The 19,543-nt window shown below is 40.5% G+C and overlaps 3 long non-coding RNA genes across 7 annotated transcripts; all 3 read right to left on the bottom strand.

The window, feature by feature from the left end:
* Nucleotides 1-1,135: 1,135 nt before the first annotated feature.
* LOC108957224 lies at nt 1,136-9,292 on the bottom strand. 3 transcript variants are annotated; one of them, XR_005549952.1, is made up of 4 exons: nt 8,868-9,292; nt 8,697-8,770; nt 7,832-8,157; nt 1,136-1,601 (listed from the first exon to the last, which is right to left on the bottom strand). It is a non-coding gene; the product is annotated as an uncharacterized LOC108957224 (long non-coding RNA). The 3 variants fall into 3 exon arrangements; XR_005549953.1 differs by lacking the exon at nt 8,868-9,292 and having other exon boundaries at nt 7,832-7,860; nt 7,984-8,157; nt 8,697-8,861; XR_005549951.1 differs by lacking the exon at nt 8,868-9,292 and having other exon boundaries at nt 8,697-8,861.
* Nucleotides 9,293-11,549: 2,257 nt separating this feature from the next.
* LOC120291180 lies at nt 11,550-13,340 on the bottom strand. Its single transcript, XR_005549079.1, has 2 exons — nt 13,209-13,340; nt 11,550-12,424 (listed from the first exon to the last, which is right to left on the bottom strand). It is a non-coding gene; the product is annotated as an uncharacterized LOC120291180 (long non-coding RNA).
* A 2,978-nt stretch (nt 13,341-16,318) lies between these two features.
* On the bottom strand, nt 16,319-19,229 carry LOC120291262. 3 transcript variants are annotated; one of them, XR_005549215.1, is made up of 3 exons: nt 17,895-19,229; nt 17,430-17,560; nt 16,319-17,227 (listed from the first exon to the last, which is right to left on the bottom strand). It is a non-coding gene; the product is annotated as an uncharacterized LOC120291262 (long non-coding RNA). The 3 variants fall into 3 exon arrangements; XR_005549216.1 differs by having other exon boundaries at nt 16,319-16,521; nt 16,631-17,560; XR_005549214.1 differs by having other exon boundaries at nt 16,319-17,560.
* Nucleotides 19,230-19,543: the final 314 nt, after the last annotated feature.

Raw genomic sequence — 19,543 nt, forward strand, 5'->3', positions numbered from 1 at the left:
ATATACGAGGTAGAAGTTCACCCGTCGTACATTAGGGTATCATAAGAGATCAGAAGGGGTCTATCCTCGCTAGATATGCTAAAAACTCAAACCAAAGCTTATTCACTACAGGATTGTTGTCTGCCCCTTCAGCTTCACCGATTTAAAAATAACTACAAAATTTGACAAACATGGCAACCAAGCATCAAGTGTCTGCTCCTCCCAGCTTGACCAGCCATGTCTGCAGACAGCATACATGAAACAACACAGCTTTGTGATGAATAAGAAATGAGAGAATCAGCAGAAAGGAGAGAACCGGTCCAAGCGCAAGCAATGCCAAGGAAGTTATGTCCATATGGCTGTCCGGTCAACATCCCCATGTGAGACCTGATCACATATGCCAATCATGCAAACAGGCAAAAGCACAGCACAGTTCATCTTTTCAGAATGAGATGCTAACAGTTTGCAAAGGAGTATGACTTGGGTCCGTGCAGAAAAGCCTTCATTGTCCCATGGATCCACGAGAACCTAAAATATTCACAATTTAGGCCCCAAGGTGGCACCCTACACACTAAAAACAACCCATCTCACATACAAAAACCCTCACTTGTAAACTGTCCCCAACAATGATGGTGCCAGAAGAAAGTATTATAGAAGGGGAGAATATCAGCTAAGCAAAAATCCATACAGATATCTTATTGCACCTAAGCAGACTTAGTACTCTCCTTTTGCAAGTATGTCCAACAGAGGCCATCCAATGACAATCCACGATCTTTTGTCAAATTTCAAACCCTCAAAGCATAAGTCGAGCTTGTTCTCACTTTTTACACCCTATCATAGCATGGCCAAAATATTAATTGATTAAGGATTCATCCATGTACACATATAGAGTGAAGACATCAAAGGAACCAAATCCAAGAAGGGGAGCTTATCCAATTTCAAACAAAGCGCGGACTCCGCAATTCATCAACTTAGCCATACAGAAAAAGCTGAATTGTCATCTTTCCACTCCAAGGGAATCAACTGAGGAATGACATTCAACAAAGTGCCTACGCAGCAGGAGTTTATCAAAATTTCAGCTCTTCAACTGGTCCTCGAGATGATCAAGGACACTGCCCATACACCAACCCAACCGAAGATAGATGTGAATAGATCGTCAAACTCAAGAAAAGCTCAGTCATTCTAAGTAATAATTGACCAACCTCATCATATATACCAGTCCTTAGAATCCACAAAATGGCTGTTTATCCAATTTCAAACAATCATCAACTCACCCTACAGAAGAAGGCAATAGATCACACCACTTCTCAACATGGAAAAGCTTCCAGTAGAGGAATTAGAACTCGATAATAATTATCTCACTGCTCCTGAAGATAATCAACTGAAGACAAACTTAAATCAAAACTACAAGATGCCTATAAATCCTCAAAATTCGCTCATCCTGAAGATGCAATCAGAGAAGACTACTTCAGAACTCAAGAAAACAAAGACTGCATAATAGATCACCTCTCCTCCAAGAAGCCCAATCACCTTCTTCTATGTTAACTCACCAGCTTCTATGTATTTGTCATTCTTAGACGACATGCTCGGATAAAGAGATCGGTACAAGAGGAAAGATGCAACTGCCAATCCACCAAAATCCATAATCATTTTGATAAACAATTTAAATGGATCAATCTATTGATGAACCATCCGAGAACATTGCTTTATAAGTGAAAACATTCCATGCTATACTTTTGGTAAAATTTTGGCAAAAGGTAAATGCTACCACATAAAACAATGTAAAAAATAAATACTTTTTGGAAAAGAACCTAGCCTGCAAGTTCCCAATAACATAGGGAAAAAAGAGGCAATATGTCACATAAAAGTAACATCTCAGCATAGGAAATTACCATGCAGACAACATCAATCTGGTGCGAGCTGACGATTGTATGATCATCAGTCCTCCAAAAGCCCAAACATCCGTGTTTTATGAAACAAGCTGACTGGAGTCATCGCATTCACGTCCTGGACATCCTCAGATAAACACTTTCGCTCCATGTAGAAAAGAAGCCACTGCGGATTCACCAAATAACAAAAATCCAGAGGCAGCTCGTGAAACAATTGTACAGAAAGTGAGTTTGATAGAGGATCAGAGGAGGAGCTAGACCAAACACTTCCTATAATGACATCTCCTGATGAGATTGAAGGATGAGAACATGAGGGAGGGACTACTTCTAGCAAGGAGACACCGGCAAGTGGATCTGTATTGGATACTGATCTGTTGTGGCATGTACACCTTGCAAAGAAAGAACCATCACAGATCATACATCGACCATACACAGACCTCCGAAGGAATGAGAATTGGGTTTCGCATTAATCGCAAAATTATGGGACTGGAGAACGAATTTCAATCAAACCGATAACTGCCTCCAGAGGCGATAGAGCTTATCCAACTTCAGACAATCATCAGCTCGCACCAGATCACCACTTAGTTGAGTCTAGCAAAACTCCGACCTGTGAGAGGATCAGGACTACACAATAATCAACCCCAAAGATAAAAAAACCAAAGAACAAAATTCCAATGAAGACCAGCAAATTTCAGCCTATTGCCTGAAAGACTACTAGTTCATCATCTCAACCAAGAGAAAAAGACAGCAGCCAAAGGATCATCAGTCCTCCAAAAAGCCCAAACATCCGTGTTATATGAAACATGCTAACCGGTGTCGTCGTATTCATCGTCCTCGACATCCCAAGACAAACAGTTTCGCTCCATGGGGAAAAGAAGCCACTGCAGATTAACCAAATAACAAAAATCCAGTAGCGGCTCGTGAAACAATTGTACAGAAAGTGGGTTTGATAAAGGATCAGAGGAGGAGCTAAACCCAACACTTTCCATAATGACGTCTCCCAATGAGATTGAAGGATGAGAACACGAGGGGGGGACTATTTCTAGGAAGGAGACACTGGCAAGCGGATCTGGATTGGATAGTGATCTGTTGTGGTGCTTACACCTTGCAAAGAAAGAACCATGACAGATCATACATCGACAAAACAGACCTCCGAAGGAATGAGAATCGGGTTTCGCATTCATCGGAAAATTATGGGAGTGGAGAACAAATTTCATTCAAACCAATAACTGCCAAGAGAGACAGAGCTTATCCAATTTCAGACAATCGTCAGCTCGCACCAGATCACCACTTGTCGAGTCTTGCAAAACTCCGACCTGTGAGAGGATCGGGACTAGATGATAATCAACCCCAAAAATAGAAAACCGAAGAACAAATTCCAATCAAGACCACCAAATTTCAGCCTATCGCATGAAAGACTACTTTCATCATCTCAGCCAAAAAGATGAAAGCAAAATGATCATCAATGCTCCAAAAAAACGAAACACCCGTGTTTTAGTATTCATCGTCCTTGACATCCTCAGACAAGCAATTTCGCCCTGAGGGGGAAAGAAGCCAACTGCAAATTCACCAAATAACAGAAAGATCGATAGGTTATTGTATCCATAAAGGGTCAAAGGAGGAGTTAAACCAAGCACTTCCCATGAGGACATCCTCTGACATCAAGAAATATGATCCAAGAGGAAAGAAGCCACACTCCCAATTCACCGAACAACAAGAATCCAGAATGATCTGGTCAAAACAACAGCGCAAAGTTCAATCGATCGGTCGATGAATCACTAAGCAACCAAAGGACAAGAGGTAAACTGAATAATTCCGATGACCAATAGACATCGTAGGCCAAGCGCGAAACCCTCAAGAATCTCCACAACAGGGGTGGGTCTATGCAACCAGATAACGCCTCACAAAATCAAGACCGAGATAACAATGAATCAAGAAACGGAAACCAAAAAGGAGAAAGAGCAGTTTCGCTCTAAGGGGAAAGAAGCCGCTGCGGATTCACCAAATAAGAAAATCCAGAAACAGCTCATGACAGAAAGATCAACCGGTCAGAAAAGGAGCGCTAAACCAAACACTTGCTGCGACAGCATCCTCATATGAAAGAAAGAAGCCACACTGCCAATTCACCGAACAACAATAATCCAGAATGAGCTGGTCAAAACAACAACACAAAGTTGAATCGATCGGTTAATGAATCACTAAGCGATCGAAGGGACGAGGCATAAACCAAAGAATCCAATAACCAAATAGGCACCATAGGCTGAGCCAAACCCTCAAAAATCTCCGCAACATTGAGTCTTCTGCAACCAAATGCTTCACAAAATCAGACTGAGAAAGCAATCAATCCCCGATCAACAATCAATCAAGAAACAGAAACCAAAAAGGAGAAAGCCTGATGGAGAACGGTCGATCGGGATAATCGCTAGTTCTTCTCTCTGGAAGAAGATGATATCGCCAGACGCCAATAAAGATTGTAGGGCAAGCGAAACCCTCAAGAATCTCCGCAATATAGGGGTGGACCTCTGCAACCAGATGATGCTTCACAAGATCAAGACAAAGAAAGCAATTTGCCCCATCAACAATCAATCAATCAAGAAACGGAAAACAAAAACGAAGAAGGGCAGACGGAGAATGCTCAGAAAACGAAGATAATAGAGTAAGAGTTTTGGAGAGAATGGGGGGTGAATCAATGTAGAGGGATTGGGTGAGCTCATGGCCAAGTAACTTTTGATTCCAACACACAAGCAATATAAAACTAATTTGTCAGGCAAGTAGTATCAACTGGAACTTCAATATAAAGAGAATCACCAAGAGAGAGCTTCTACGGACTGCAACAAACCAATTGAAAGTAGAAATGAATAATCTGCCATGATGTTGGTGAATATCTGCAATCAGTTTCTCATCTCTCGAGTATAATCTAGAAGCATCTGACAAGCCAAACTGCCATCCATGTGTGCCACCAGCAAAGCAACAACTAGAATTAGCCTAGAAACAGGACTCAATAGGAGTTTTCTCCAGTGAAGCTCACAGAAAAAGATGAGAGGACGATATTATCAAAAAGAGAGACTTGAACTGGCACCCAAAATTAACCAATTATACCAAAAATACCCCCAGAAGAAGCAAAAAGTAGCCACATATGACCAACCAAACCAACAACGAGACTTAGCCTTGGACACAAGACTCAACTGTAGTAATTGTAAATTTATCCAGTGAGGTTCGTACACGAAGATAGAGAGCACGACATCATCAAAGAGAGATACTTGAACTGGAACCCAAAATAAACTACCTATATGAAAAATAACCCAGGAGAAGCAAAAAAGCAAAAGCTTGCTAACTCAAATACACTACAACACAAACCAGGTCGAATTCAGAATGATCTGCAACAAAAGGACTCCAACTCACAACATGAGAGAACTCTATGTTCATCGCATCTCCTCTAATCCTTGAAAATAAAAGAATCAGACAATCCCTGTAGAAAGATCCAGAACCCGCTCATCACTCCCATCTAAAAAGGAAAACAACAATTCAGTAGCTCAACTAAACATAATTGCATTAAATAATAACCTCCTGCCTTCCCAACTCAAGAACTTGGATTCTCTAACAGTTTTGATTACACGGTCCTTAGTTGGATCACTCTAAACTGGAACAAGCACCCGTGGAAAACTGAATACGTCACATACGGCATGGAAGCCACAAAATTAGTATGATCAGAGGGAGACTTTGAACCTTAATAACTTTGATAAGCTTTCTATCCAAAATCAGAGCCTTCGCCAACATTGTTCTGGACATAGACCCAACCAGATGCTTCAAAATTCATCCCTTCAAAGAAAATACCAAAGCAAATGAAACTGATCATAAGGCAACTGTCTAGTATCTCCAATTACAAGGAATATGACTTCGAACAACCCTTGTAGAGCCGATGAGAAAGAGATATGTTAAAACCTCAAACCAAAGCTTATTCACTACAGGATTGTTGTCTGCCCCTTCAGCTTCACCGATTTAAAAATAACTACAAAATTTGACAAACATGGCAACCAAGCACCAAGTGTCTGCTCCTCCCAGCTTGACCAGCCATGTCTGCTGACAGCATACATGAAACAACACAGCTTTGTGATGAATAAGAAATGAGAGAATCAGCAGAAAGCAGAGAACCGGTCCAAGCGCAAGCAATGCCAAGGAAGTTATGTCCATATGGCTGTCCGGTCAACATCCCCATGTGAGGCCTGATCACATATGCCAATCATGCAAACAGGCAAAAGCACAGCACAGTTCATCTTTTCAGAATGAGATGCTAACAGTTTGCAAAGGAGTATGACTCGGGTCCGTGCAGAAAAGCCTTCATTGTCCCATGGATCCACGAGAACCTAAAATATTCACAATTTAGGCGCTCAAGGTGGCACACTACAAACTAAAAACAACCCATCTCACATACAAAAACCCTCACTTGTAAATTGTCCCCAACAATGACGGTGCCAGAAGGAAGTATTACAGCAGTGGAGAATATCAGTGAAGCAAAAACCCATACAGATATCTTATTGCAACTAAGGAGACTTAGTACTCTCCTTTTGCATCTATGTCCAACAGAGAGGCCATCCAATGACAATCGGCGATCTTTTGTCAAACTCCAAGCCCTCAAAGCATAAGTCGAGCTTGTTCTCGCACACCCTATCATAGGATGACCAAAATATTAATTGATTCATCCATGTACACATAGAGTGAAGACATCAAAGGAACCAAATCCAAGAAGGGGGAGCTTATCCAATTTCAAACAAAGCGCGGACTCCGCAATTCATCAACTTAGCCATACAGAAAAAGCTGAATTGTCATCTTTCCACTCCAAGGAATCAACTGAGGAATGACATTCAACAAAGTGCCTACGCAGCAGGAGTTTATCAAAATTTCAGCTCTTCAACTGGTCCTCGAGATGATCAAGGACACTGCCCATACACCAACCCAACCAAAGATAGATGTGAATAGATCGTCAAACTCAAGAAACGCTCAGTCATTCTAAAGTAATAATCGACCAACCTCATCATACATACCAGTCCTTAGAATCCACAAAATGGCTGTTTATCCAATTTCAAACAATCATCAACTCACCCTACAGAATAAGGCAATAGATCACCACTTCTCAAACCTGGCAAAGCTTCCTGTAGAGGAATTAGAACTCGATAATAATTATCTCACTGCTCCCCGAAGATAATCAACTTACGACAAACTTAAATCAAAACTACAAGATGCCTATAAATCCTCAAAATTCGCTCATCCTGAAGATGCAATCAGAGAAGACTACTTCAGAACTCAAGAAAACAAAGACTGCATAATAGATCACCTCTCCTCCAAGAAGCCCAATCACCTTCTTCTATGTTAACTCACCAGCTTCTATGTATTTGTCATTCTTAGACGACATGCTCGGATAAAGAGATCGGTACAAGAGGAAACATGCAACTGCCAATCCACCAAAATCCATAATCATTTTAATAAACAATTTAAACAGATCAATCTATTGATGAACCATCCGAGAACATTGCTTTATAAGTGAAAACATTCCATGCTATACTTTTGGTAAAATTTTGGCAAAAGGTAAATGCTACCACATAAAACAATGTAAAAAATAAATACTTTTTGGAAAAGAACCTAGCCTGCAAGCTCCAAATAACATAGGGAAAAAAGAGGCAATATGTCACTTAAAAATAACATCTCAGCATGGGAAATTACCATGCAGACAACATCAATCTCATAAAATATAAACACAAAAGGAACCTGACAAAAAATTCTTCAAATAAACCAAATTTAACATTTCATTGACACAAAATTCAAGCAGACATACACACCAAGTCAAAACAAATGCATATGCGAGAAACGTATTTCGAAATGAATGTGTAACAAAGTACGTTGAAAGGGAAAGTCCATGATAAATAAAATGCAGGATAGTTTCCATCGAAGAAAAAGGTAAGACATACTAATCAAAAGTTTCCAATCCAATGCCAATCTGCCAAAGAACAACTGGTATCATCCATCATCTTCCATTACGAAATAGAAACAATATAAGAAAGATTAAGAATGCAAATTGCGATAGATATCTGAAGTACGTCATTTCGAAATAAGATGCTACCACTTTGCCCCGAAGTGAAACCAATTGTGTAGAACTTTTCAGACAAGAAAGCACTCTGAAAGGAGAGCTTGTCCTATGAATTAATTCTTATGCAGCAAGAAAGAACCATCATGGACCACAGACACTCCATCTCGAAATTGACGAGGTAGGGTATTGCCTTGACCAAACTATGACCTGCGAAGAAAAGAGAATAACTGATTGTTCCACCTCAACTAGATGATAACCACCTTAACTAGACGATAACATAAGTGGAATACAAATCAGAAATTGATGTTTATGCAGCAAGAAAGAACATCACAGATCATAGACACTCCATATCGAACTTGGCCACGTAAAGTATTGCCTCGACCAAAATCTGATCTGCAAAGGGAAGAGAACTAGATCTGATCTTTCGGATTAACAAAGAAATAACAGAAGTAAAGGACAAGTTCCATTCAAACCAATAACTGCCTAAAATCCGGGAAGCAGGAGCTCATACAATTTTGAACAATTATCAACTCAGCCCCACAGAAAACGCAACAGATCACCAGCTGTCAAAACCAGTAAAACTTTCCATTTGAAAAAGAAGCCTAGAAGGTTGTCAAAATTTCAGTCCATCGTTTGTCCTGAAGACAAAAGGCTTCTTTAGATGATCAACTGAACCACAGACAGTGCAAGATAGATCATTAGTCCACGAAAAAGCCCAAATGTCATATTCTATGTAACCAACTGACCAGCTGGATCATATTCATTGTCCTCTCAGACATCATCCTCAGAGAAAATGATCGCTCCGAGAAGAAAGAAACCACTGCCAATTCAAGAAATAGTTAATGCCAGAATCAGCTCATGATACAATGGAAAGATCAATCAATGATAAATCAACCAACGGTCAGATGAGCAATAACCTTAACACTGCCCACAACATGGCAGAGTCCAAGAGAGGCCAGACGTTCCTTCAGAAAATAACATAGCGTAAACAGAATCAGACTGATTTTAAAACCAATCAAGAAATAAAAAGAAAAGAAGACAGGCCAGGAGTGCGTTTTCAGGAACGATGTCTCCTTTGAAGAGTAAGGGTGTCAGCCGATTGAGGAATGCATGCACAATCATAGATGCACGAAGAGAACATGAGGAAGGGACTATTTCTGGGAAGGAAACACCAGCAAGCGGATCCGTATTAGATAGTAATCTGTTGTGATGCATACACCTTGCAAAGAACCATCACAGGTCATACATCAATAAAACACCGAACTCCGAAGGAATGAGAATCAGGTTTTGCATTAATTGGAAAATTATGGGACTGGAGAACAAATTTCAATCAAACCGATAACCGCCTCCGAGGTGATAGAGCTTATCCAACTTCAGACAATCATCAGCTCGCACCGAGATCACCACTTAGTCGAGTCTAGCAAAACTCCGACCCGTGAGAGGATCGGGACTAGATGATAATCAATCTGCAAAGATAAAAAAAAAAAAAAAAACAAAGAACAAATTCCAATAAAGACCAGCAAATTTTCAGCCCATCCCCTAAAAGACTACTAGTTCATCATCTCAACCAAGAAAAAGAAGCAGCAAAAGGATTATCAGTCCTCAAAAGCCCAAACATCCGTGTTTTATGAAACAAGCTGACCGGTGTCGTCATCCTTGACATCCTCGAGACAAACACTTTCACTCCATGAAGAAAAGAAGCCACTGCAGATTCACCAAATAACAAAATCCAGAAGCAGCTTGTGAAACAATTGTACAGAAAGTGAGTTTGATAAAGGATCGGAGGAGGAGCTAGACCAAACCCTTCCTATAACGACATCTCCCGATGAGATTGAAGGATGAGAACACAAGGGAGGGACTACTTCTAGCAGGAGACACACCAGCAAGTGGATCCTTATTGGACACTGATCTGTTGTGGTGCGTACACCTTGCAAAGAAAGAACCATCACAGATCATACATCGACCAAACACAGACCTCCGAAGGAATGAGAATTGGGTTTCGCATTAATCGCAAAATTATGGGACTGAAAAACAAATTTCATTCAAACCGATAACCGCCTTGAGAGACGATAGAGCTTATCCAACTTCAGACAATCATCAGCTCGCACTGATCATCACTTAGTTGAGTCTAGCAAAACTCCGACCTGTGAGAGGATCAGGACTACACAATAATCAACCCCAAAGATAAAAAAACTGAAGAACAAAATTCCAATCAAGACCAGCAAATTTCAGCCTATCGCCTGAAAGACTACTAGTTCATCATCTCAACCAAGAGAAAAAGACAGCAGCAAAAGGATCATCAGGCCTCCAAAAAGCCCAAACATCCGTGTTTTATGAAACAAGCTGACCGGTGTCATTGTATTCATCGTCCTCGACATCCCAAGACAAACAGTTTCCCTCCATGGGGAAAAGAAGCCACTGCAGATTAACCAAATAACAAAAATCCAGAAGTAGCTCGTGAAACAATTGTACTGAAAGTGGGTTTGATAAAGGATCAGAGGAGGAGCTAAACCAAACACTTCCCATAACGACGTCTCCCGATGAGATTGAAGGATGAAAACAGAAGGTAGGGACCATTTCTAGGAAGGAGACACTAGCAAGCGGATCTGGATTGGATAGTGATCAGTTGTGGTGCTTACACCTTGCAAAGAAAGAACCATCACAGATCATACATTGACAAAACAGACCTCCGAAGGAATGAGAATCGGGTTTTCGCATTAATCGCAAAATTATGGGAGTGGAGAACAAATTTCGTTCAAACCAATAACTGCCTAGAGAGACAGAGCTTATCCAATTTCAGACAATCGTCGGCTCGCACCAGATCACCTCTTGTCGAGTCTTGCAAAACTCCGACCTGTGAGAGGATCGGGACTAGACGATAATCAACCCCAAAAATAGAAAACCGAAGAACAAATTCCAATCAAGACCACCAAATTTCAGCCTATCGCATGAAAGACTACTTTCATCATCTCAGCCAAAAGATGAAAGCAAAATGATCATCAATGCTCCAAAAAAACAAAACACCCGTGTTTTAGTATTCATCGTCCTTGACATCCTCGGACAAGCAATTTCGCCTGAGGGGGAAAGAAGCCAACTGCAAATTCACCAAATAACAGAAAGATCGATAGGTTATTGTTTCAATAAAGGGTCAAAGGAGGAGTTAAACCAAGCACTTCCCATGAGGACATCCTCGACGTCAAGAGATATGATCTAAGAGGAAAGAAGCCACATTCCCAATTCACCGAACAACAGGAATCCAGAATGATCTGGTCAAAACAACAGCGCAAAGTTCAATCGATCGGTCGATGAATCACTAAGCAACCAAAGGACAAGAGGTAAACTGAATAATTCCGATAACCAATAAGCATCGTAGGCCAAGCGCGAAACCCTCAAGAATCTCTGCAACAGGGGTGGGTCTCTGCAACCAGATAACGCCTCACAAAATCAAGACCGAGATAACAATGAATCAAGAAACGAAACCATAAAGGAGAAAGAGCAATTTCACTCTAATGGGAAAGAAGCCACTGCGGATTCACCAAATAAGAAAATCCAGAAACAGCTCGTGACAGAAAGATCAACCGGTCAGAAAAGGAGCGCTGAACCAAACACTTGCTGCGACAGCATCCTCATATGAAAGAAAGAAGCCACACTGCCAATTCACCGAACAACGAGAATCCAGAATGAGCTGGTCAAAACAACAACCCAAAGTTCAATCGATCGGTCAATAAATCACTAAGCGATTGAAGGGACGAGGCATAAACCAAAGAATCCAATAACCAAATAGGCATCGTAGGCCGAGCCAAACCCTCAAAAATCTCCGCAACATTTAGTCTTCTGCAACCAAATGCTTCACAAAATCAGACCGAGAAAGCAATCAATCCCCGATCAACAATCAATCAAGAAACAGAAACCAAAAAGGAGAAAGGCTGATGGAGAACGCTCAATCAGGATAATCGCTACTTCTTCTCTCTGGAAGAAGATGATATTGCCAGACGCCAATAAAGATTGTAGGGCAAGCGAAACCTTCAAGAATCTCCGCAGTATAGGGGTGGACCTCTGCAACCAGATGATGCTTCACAAAATCAAGACAAAGAAAGCAATTTGCCCCATCAACAATCAATCAATCAAGAAACGGAAAACAAAAATGAAGAAGGGTCGACGGAGAACGCCCAGAAAACGAAGATAAAAGAGTAACAGTTTTGGAGAGAATGGGAGGTGAATCAATGTAGAGGGATTGTGCGAGCTCGTGGCCAAGTAACTTTTGATTCCAACACACAAGCAATATAAAACCAATTTGTCAGGCAACTAGTATCAACTGGAACTTCAATATAAAGAGAATCACCAAGAGAGAGCTTCTACGGACTGCAACAAACCAATTGAAAGTAGAAATGAATAATCTGCCATGATGTTGGTGAATATCTGCAATCAGTTTCTCATCTCTCGAGTATAATCTAGAAGCATCTGACAAGCCAAACTGCCATCCATGTGTGCCACCAGCAAAGCAACAACTAGAATTAGCCTAGAAACAGGACTCAATAGGAGTTTTATCCAATGAAGCTCACAGAAAAAGATGAGAGGACAATATTATCAAAAAGAGAGACATGAACTGGCACCCAAAATTAACCAATTATACCAAAAATACCCCAGAAGAAGCCAAAAGTAGCCACATATGACCAACCAAACCAACAACGAGACTTAGCCTTGGACACAAGACTCAACTGTAGTAATTGTAAATTTATCCAGTGAGGTTCGTACACGAAGATAGAGAGCACGACATCATCAAAGAGAGATACTTGAACTGGAACCCAAAATAAACTACCTATATGAAAAATAACCCAGGAGAAGCAAAAAGCAAAAGCTTGCTAACTCAAATACACTACAACACAAACCAGGTCGAATTCAGAATGATCTGCAACAAAAGGACTCCAACTCACAACATGAGAGAACTCTATGTTCATCGCATCTCCTCTAATCCTTGAAAATAAAAGAATCAGACAATCCCTGTAGAAAGATCCAGAACCCGCTCATCACTCCCATCTAAAAAGGAAAACAACAATTCAGTAGCTCAACTAAACATAATTGCATTAAATAATAACCTCCTGCCTTCCCAACTCAAGAACTTGGATTCTCTAACAGTTTTGATTACACGGTCCTTAGTTGGATCACTCTAAACTGGAACAAGCACCCGTGGAAAACTGAATACGTCACATACGGCATGGAAGCCACAAAATTAGTATGATCAGAGGGAGACTTTGAACCTTAATAACTTTGATAAGCTTTCTATCCAAAATCAGAGCCTTCGCCAACATTGTTCTGGACATAGACCCAACCAGATGCTTCAAAATTCATCCCTTCAAAGAAAATACCAAAGCAAATGAAACTGATCATAAGGCAACTGTCTAGTATCTCCAATTACAAGGAATATGACTTGAACAACCCTTGTAGAGCCGATGAGAAAGAGATATGTTAAAACCTCAAACCAAAGCTTATTCACTACAGGATTGTTGTCTGCCCCTTCAGCTTCACCGATTTAAAAATAACTACAAAATTTGACAAACATGGCAACCAAGCACCAAGTGTCTGCTCCTCCCAGCTTGACCAGCCATGTCTGCTGACAGCATACATGAAACAACACAGCTTTGTGATGAATAAGAAATGAGAGAATCAGCAGAAAGCAGAGAACCGGTCCAAGCGCAAGCAATGCCAAGGAAGTTATGTCCATATGGCTGTCCAGTCAACATCCCCATGTGAGGCCTGATCACATATGCCAATCATGCAAACAGGCAAAAGCACAGCACAAATTTCAGCCTATCGCATGAAAGACTACTTTCATCATCTCAACCATAAAGATGAAAGCAAAATGATCATCAATGCTCCAAAAAAAAAGCGAAACACCCGTGTTTTAGAATTCATCGTCCTTGACATCCTCAGACAAGCAATTTCGCCCTGAGGGGAAAGAAGCCAACTGCAAATTCACCAAATAACAGAAAGATCGATAGGTTATTCTATCAATAAAGGGTCAAAGGAGGAGTTAAACCAAGCACTTCCCATGAGGACATCCTCTGACGTCAAGAAATATGATCCAAGAGGAAAGAAGCCACACTCCCAATTCACCGAACAACAAGAATCCAGAATGATCTGGTCAAAACAACAGTGCAAAGTTCAATCAATCGGTCGATGAATCACTAAGCAACCAAAGGACAAGAGGTAAACTGAATAATTCCGATAACCAATAAGCATAGTAGGCCAAGCGCGAAACCCTCAAGAATCTCCGCAACAGGGGTGGGTCTCTGCAACCAGATAACGCCTCACAAAATCAAGACCGAGATAACAATGAATCAAGAAACGGAAACCAAAAAGGAGAAAGAGAAGTTTCGCTCTAAGGGGAAAGAAGCCATTGCGGATTCACCAAATAAGAAAATCCAGAAACAGCTCGTGACAGAAAGATCAACCGGTCAGAAAAGGAGCGCTGAACCAAACACTTGCTGCAACAGCATCCTCATATGAAAGAAAGAAGCCACACTCCCAATTCACCGAACAACGAGAATCCAGAATGAGCTGGTCAAAACAACAGCGCATAGTTCAATCGATAGGTCGATGAATCAATCACTAAGCGATCGAAGGGATCGTAGGCCGAGCCAAACCCTCAGAAATCTCCGCAACAGGGGGATCTCTGCAACCAGAAGACGCCTCACAAAATCAGACCGAGAAAGCAATCGATCCCCATCAACAATCAATCAAGAAACGGAAACCAAAAAGGAGAGAGGCCGACGGAGAAACGCTCAAACGGGATCATCGCTACAACCACGTCTTCTCTCCGGAAGAAGATGATATCGCCAGCCGCCAATAAAAATCGTAGGGTAAGCGAAACCCTCAAGAATCTCCCGCAACATAGAAGTGGATCTCTGCAACAATCGATCGATCAAGAAACGGAAAACAAAAGCGAAGAAGGGCCGACGGAGAACGCTCAATCGGGAAGACGACATCTCCAGACGCCATGGCCAGAGAGGCGAGAGAGGCGAGAGGAAAAACGCGTAATGAAGAGGGAATGGAGAGGACGGGGACAACGGTTACTTTTAGGGAAGGATACACCGACTTCGGATTGACCGTCCGATAATAAAAAAAAATTCCGAAGCCAGCTGTGATTGGACGGCTGTGATCTTCTGCTGACGGTTTCGTTTAGGAAAGTCGGTGGGCTGCCAATTCCGACCGCGTGTGCTTGGGACGCACGCGGTGCCTTCAGTCCTTTTATTGCGTAAAGAATTTTTCTGAACACTTGTCCTGACTTCTTCCTGCCGCTTTCCCCCTGAAATTTTTAAGTATCCTCCCTTGAAGTATTAAGATTAGATAAACTTTCATTCTTCAAGGATGAAATTGAAATTTGAGAAGATATCTAACGAAATATTTGCTCCCATCGGAAGTGTTAGGAGACTTGGGAAATAAATTTGAACGATTGGATCTTTTTATGATGGGATTAGATGTTAGGATGAAATTGGGCACTCTTTAGAAGATTGGGATTGATTCTACTACTAAGCGATTAGTAGGAAAAGAATTTTCGAGATAATTCAACCACATGAACAACTTGCTAGCAAAGAAAAAAAGGTGATCGAACTTGGATAGCTTTTTGCTAGCACAATCTTGTCTAGGACAAGTGGCTCTCCACCAACAAGAACTCTTTTCTCCCCGTTGGAGTCCTCGTCCTCAAATTTGGCCAAAAATGTTGAAAAGTTCTTGTGCCCCTTTTTTGTCTTTGGATTACATTACCACACCATTATGTTTATACAAATTCTTATCAATCCTTGACTACTTAGTTTATGAGTTTATAAACGAGTGTCAAACCGTAAGCTTGTTATCTATGGAAGATTTGCCATGATTTTTTTTTGTCAATTTAAGATATTTTTGCTTCTATTTCATGCTAGGATTCTACATGTGATAGTTTCAATTGCAAAAGAGATAGCATGTGCCAATTTGTTATGCTTGATTTTATAACAAAAATACTGACCGGAAAATAAAGTATCATCAATTTGCAAAGCAACTAAAGTAATTTGACTCATTCTCATGTCAATTTATTCATCTCCTTCATCATTAGAGGATTATTTACTAGCAAAATTCATATGAGTATTTCAAACTTTCATATTAGATATTAATGAATGTCTCTTTTTGTGAGTATTTTCCAACATTAATATTAGACGAAGATACCATGTTTATCGATTACGACTTATAGAATGGGAGAGCTAAGTAACGAAGGTCCTATCTCTATCTTGTCATTTCATGTAAACCTAGACCATTGACACGGAAAAAAAAAATAGACCACCAAAAGATACACATGAAAATTTACGTGGTTCAGCCAAATTGACCTACATCCACGGATAAAAAGGAGCAGATTATCAATAGGAATTGAGAATTACAGTACGGCAACCATCTAGTTTCAATTGCTCCCTTGACAACACATATTCCAACAACTCTACATCCATCCCTACTTGAGCAGCAACAAGTGGTCTGGTCCCGCTCTCCTCTGGCCACATCACAATGAAGACAACTCTTATCTTCTAGATGTTTCTGTTGACTTAACTACGACAAAAGGAAACAAAAGCATTCAGCAGAGCAGCAGGTTTTCTACTCCAGATGGGATAAGGTATAGTTCTTTAATCAAGACAAAATTGCATTCTATGTAGCCAACCTATCCACCATAGTTGCACTCTAGCAAAATTCAATGGCTGCCACATTGCTGAAAGTAGCCTTCCTCACCGCAATTTTTCACCAGTGCTGAGGTTGGCACGATAGTTGCATAACCAGTGCACTAATATCCAGATTATAGACGGAAAGACCCAACTCTGTTTACAAAACGCATGCTAAAAACTGTTACTTGTGCCACAGAAGCTCCTTTTACATATGAATACAAATGTCACATTTGTAAAATGATCCAGAACAAGTGTCATAGCCCATCTTAGTACGAAGGACACATTAATCACGCTAAAACTCACCCCTCTTATCAACATGGATTTACAGAAAGTTTGTGGACAGTTCACTAACGTTGACACTACCTCCTTGCAATTAAGCGTGGCTCTGCCACCACATAATATACATATATAATAACAATGCCAGAAAATTGGAAGAGATGATGAATAAAGGAGCTAAGGAACACAGATCAATGGACCTGGCTCCAGACAGATTCGAAATCAGCACAACAACCTGGAGCTGAGGTTAATGGAAATAGAAGATCCCAGCTTCTTCACATAAACAGATTCATAATCTGCAAGATGACCTGCTTCTCCCACTTGTCATCCAACGAAAGAAAGAACAGTCAAGAGAGAGAGCATCATAATTTCGTTCAAACGTCAAATTAAAAAGAGGGATTCTGAAAGGAGTTAAATACAAATATCAAACTTCTACCAATAGCTCCATCATCATAATCATGGGTCCTAGAGATGTTTTCAAATATAAGCGTACAAGTAAATCTCAAGACAGTAGAGTAATACATGTTCCTAGTCAGATGAGATTGCATCATGCTTAACCAACTGTGAAGGAAAGCCATAGGCGAACCCCACAATGAATTCAGGTCCTAGGAGGCGATGGAGATACACCAAGACCTCTACATCAGTACAAAGATCTGCAGGTGTGACCAGCATCTCGGTAAGTTCTCAATTTCACTTCACTGCTGATAATGTGAATGATATGGCCTTGCAAGGTAAGCATCAATGAGAAGGATAACGAGTAATAGGAACAAATATTTAGAAATCGTCTCTTGATCATAATTAGGGTGCTTTCATATAGCTACATGGTCAAGACAGAAATTGTCTCTTAATCAGAATTAGAGCTTTCATATGGCTACAAGGTCAAGGTAGGTACCAAACTTAATACAGAACACTAATTGTGTAACAAAACCAGGTTACTATAATGAACAAATGGAAGTGCTCTGCAGTGATAGAGGTTGTCAATAGTACCGGGAGCTGGACAGAAGTAAATAATTCCACATCTAATAGCATTCACAATAACCATGCTTGGGGAGCATTTCCCAGAGAGACCACAACATACTGGCTGGCAAGAATCTGTATAACCAAAGAAGGAACATTACTCACTATAAATGGATGAGGTATCAACACTTTTGACGATCACCTGGTATATGCTATTCAAAGGACCATCCATTTCCACGACATCAGAAGAAGAGAAATGAGTAAGACTGGTTTTGTGAAACATCTCCATCAGGTGAAAATCTTATTTACATCACAAGGGAATCGAGGCGATGGCAATTAAATAACAAAGAAAAGAGAATAGACTAATCCCATATCAGACCGAAGCAATTTCCCAAAAAGATAAGAACCTCATCCATCTGCAACCAACCAGTCATTTCAAGAGAAATTACCACTAAGGAAGCGCACCAAATGCTACCAATCCAGCATAAGGCTAGTATTATCCTTACAGTGACTCTGAAATAATCGAGACTCCTACAATCAGTAAATCTTCTGTCCTAATCAAATTCCATAGCTATCAAAGACCAGAAAGAAACCATATCCATATAAAAGCAATTTGTTTCCACATTGTCCGACTTAATGACGATGCATTGTGATCAGAACTTAATAAAAAACCCCAGTCCCAATACCATCTTGACAAAATTGAAATCACCATTATTTTGGAAACCAGTGGAAGTTTCAAGAGATCTGTTGATCAATGGCAGTCACTTCAAAATTTCATTCTTATTCACCGAAACCAGAATCTTTTGTTCATGAAAGAAAAAAACTCCGGAAGAAGAGAACCAGAAGCATCAGGTCCTTATGTATTCAGCCAAAAGTCTACAGCTGGAGTCTTACTGGAGATATCCCCTCCGATGATTAAAAGTAACTATCTTTGGAACAGAAAACCATTGTTGTCAGAGCGTTGTACAGAAAAGCAATGATGGACAGCTTGCTAAATCCCAACACAACTGCAAGCAGAGAAAGCCTCAACCCACTCCCCTCAATTGAGCAACCTAGCCCTTCCAGTTATTGGTAGGATACCCATATTTTCAGCACGTGGTAGAAGAGGAACTATTCTGGTTTCAAACCCATCCAAGTCCCCCAGTGAAAAGTTCCTTATTGGGATCAGGCATGCCCGTATTATGCTTGTACCACAGACGACCTTGAATATGGGGAACAAGCAATTCGTCTCTCTGCCCTTGGTCTGATGTGTTAAAAGCCTCATGAACACATGACAAAGGCACATTGACAAAGGTAAGGCAAAGACACCATTGGCTCTGTAAATGCGCAATTCATCTTGTGCTCCTTGTGTCCTATGAGCTATAAAAAAAGCCTCCACATTGACTTTATATCATCTCCAAAAAAGTTAAATTCTTAGACAAATCATGGAATCTTCCATAAAAGGCACTCTAGAAAACCATATGCGGGAATAAATATGACCGACATCATAATCAAACCCAAACCAGAAGCCAGAAGGGGACGACAAATAAGGACTTTCTTATGTCTCTTCTTGTTAGGAGTAAGAAGGGTAAATTAGTCTTAGGGTAAATTAGTCTTTACCACTTTTAGGATTTATTTTTGGTGTATATATATTAAACTTTATTGAATAATACTAAGTAAGTTTTCCTTACATGGTATCA

The sequence above is a fragment of the Eucalyptus grandis genome, chromosome 3 (genome assembly GCF_016545825.1).
Source record: "Eucalyptus grandis isolate ANBG69807.140 chromosome 3, ASM1654582v1, whole genome shotgun sequence".
Classification (NCBI taxonomy): Eukaryota; Viridiplantae; Streptophyta; class Magnoliopsida; order Myrtales; family Myrtaceae; genus Eucalyptus; species Eucalyptus grandis.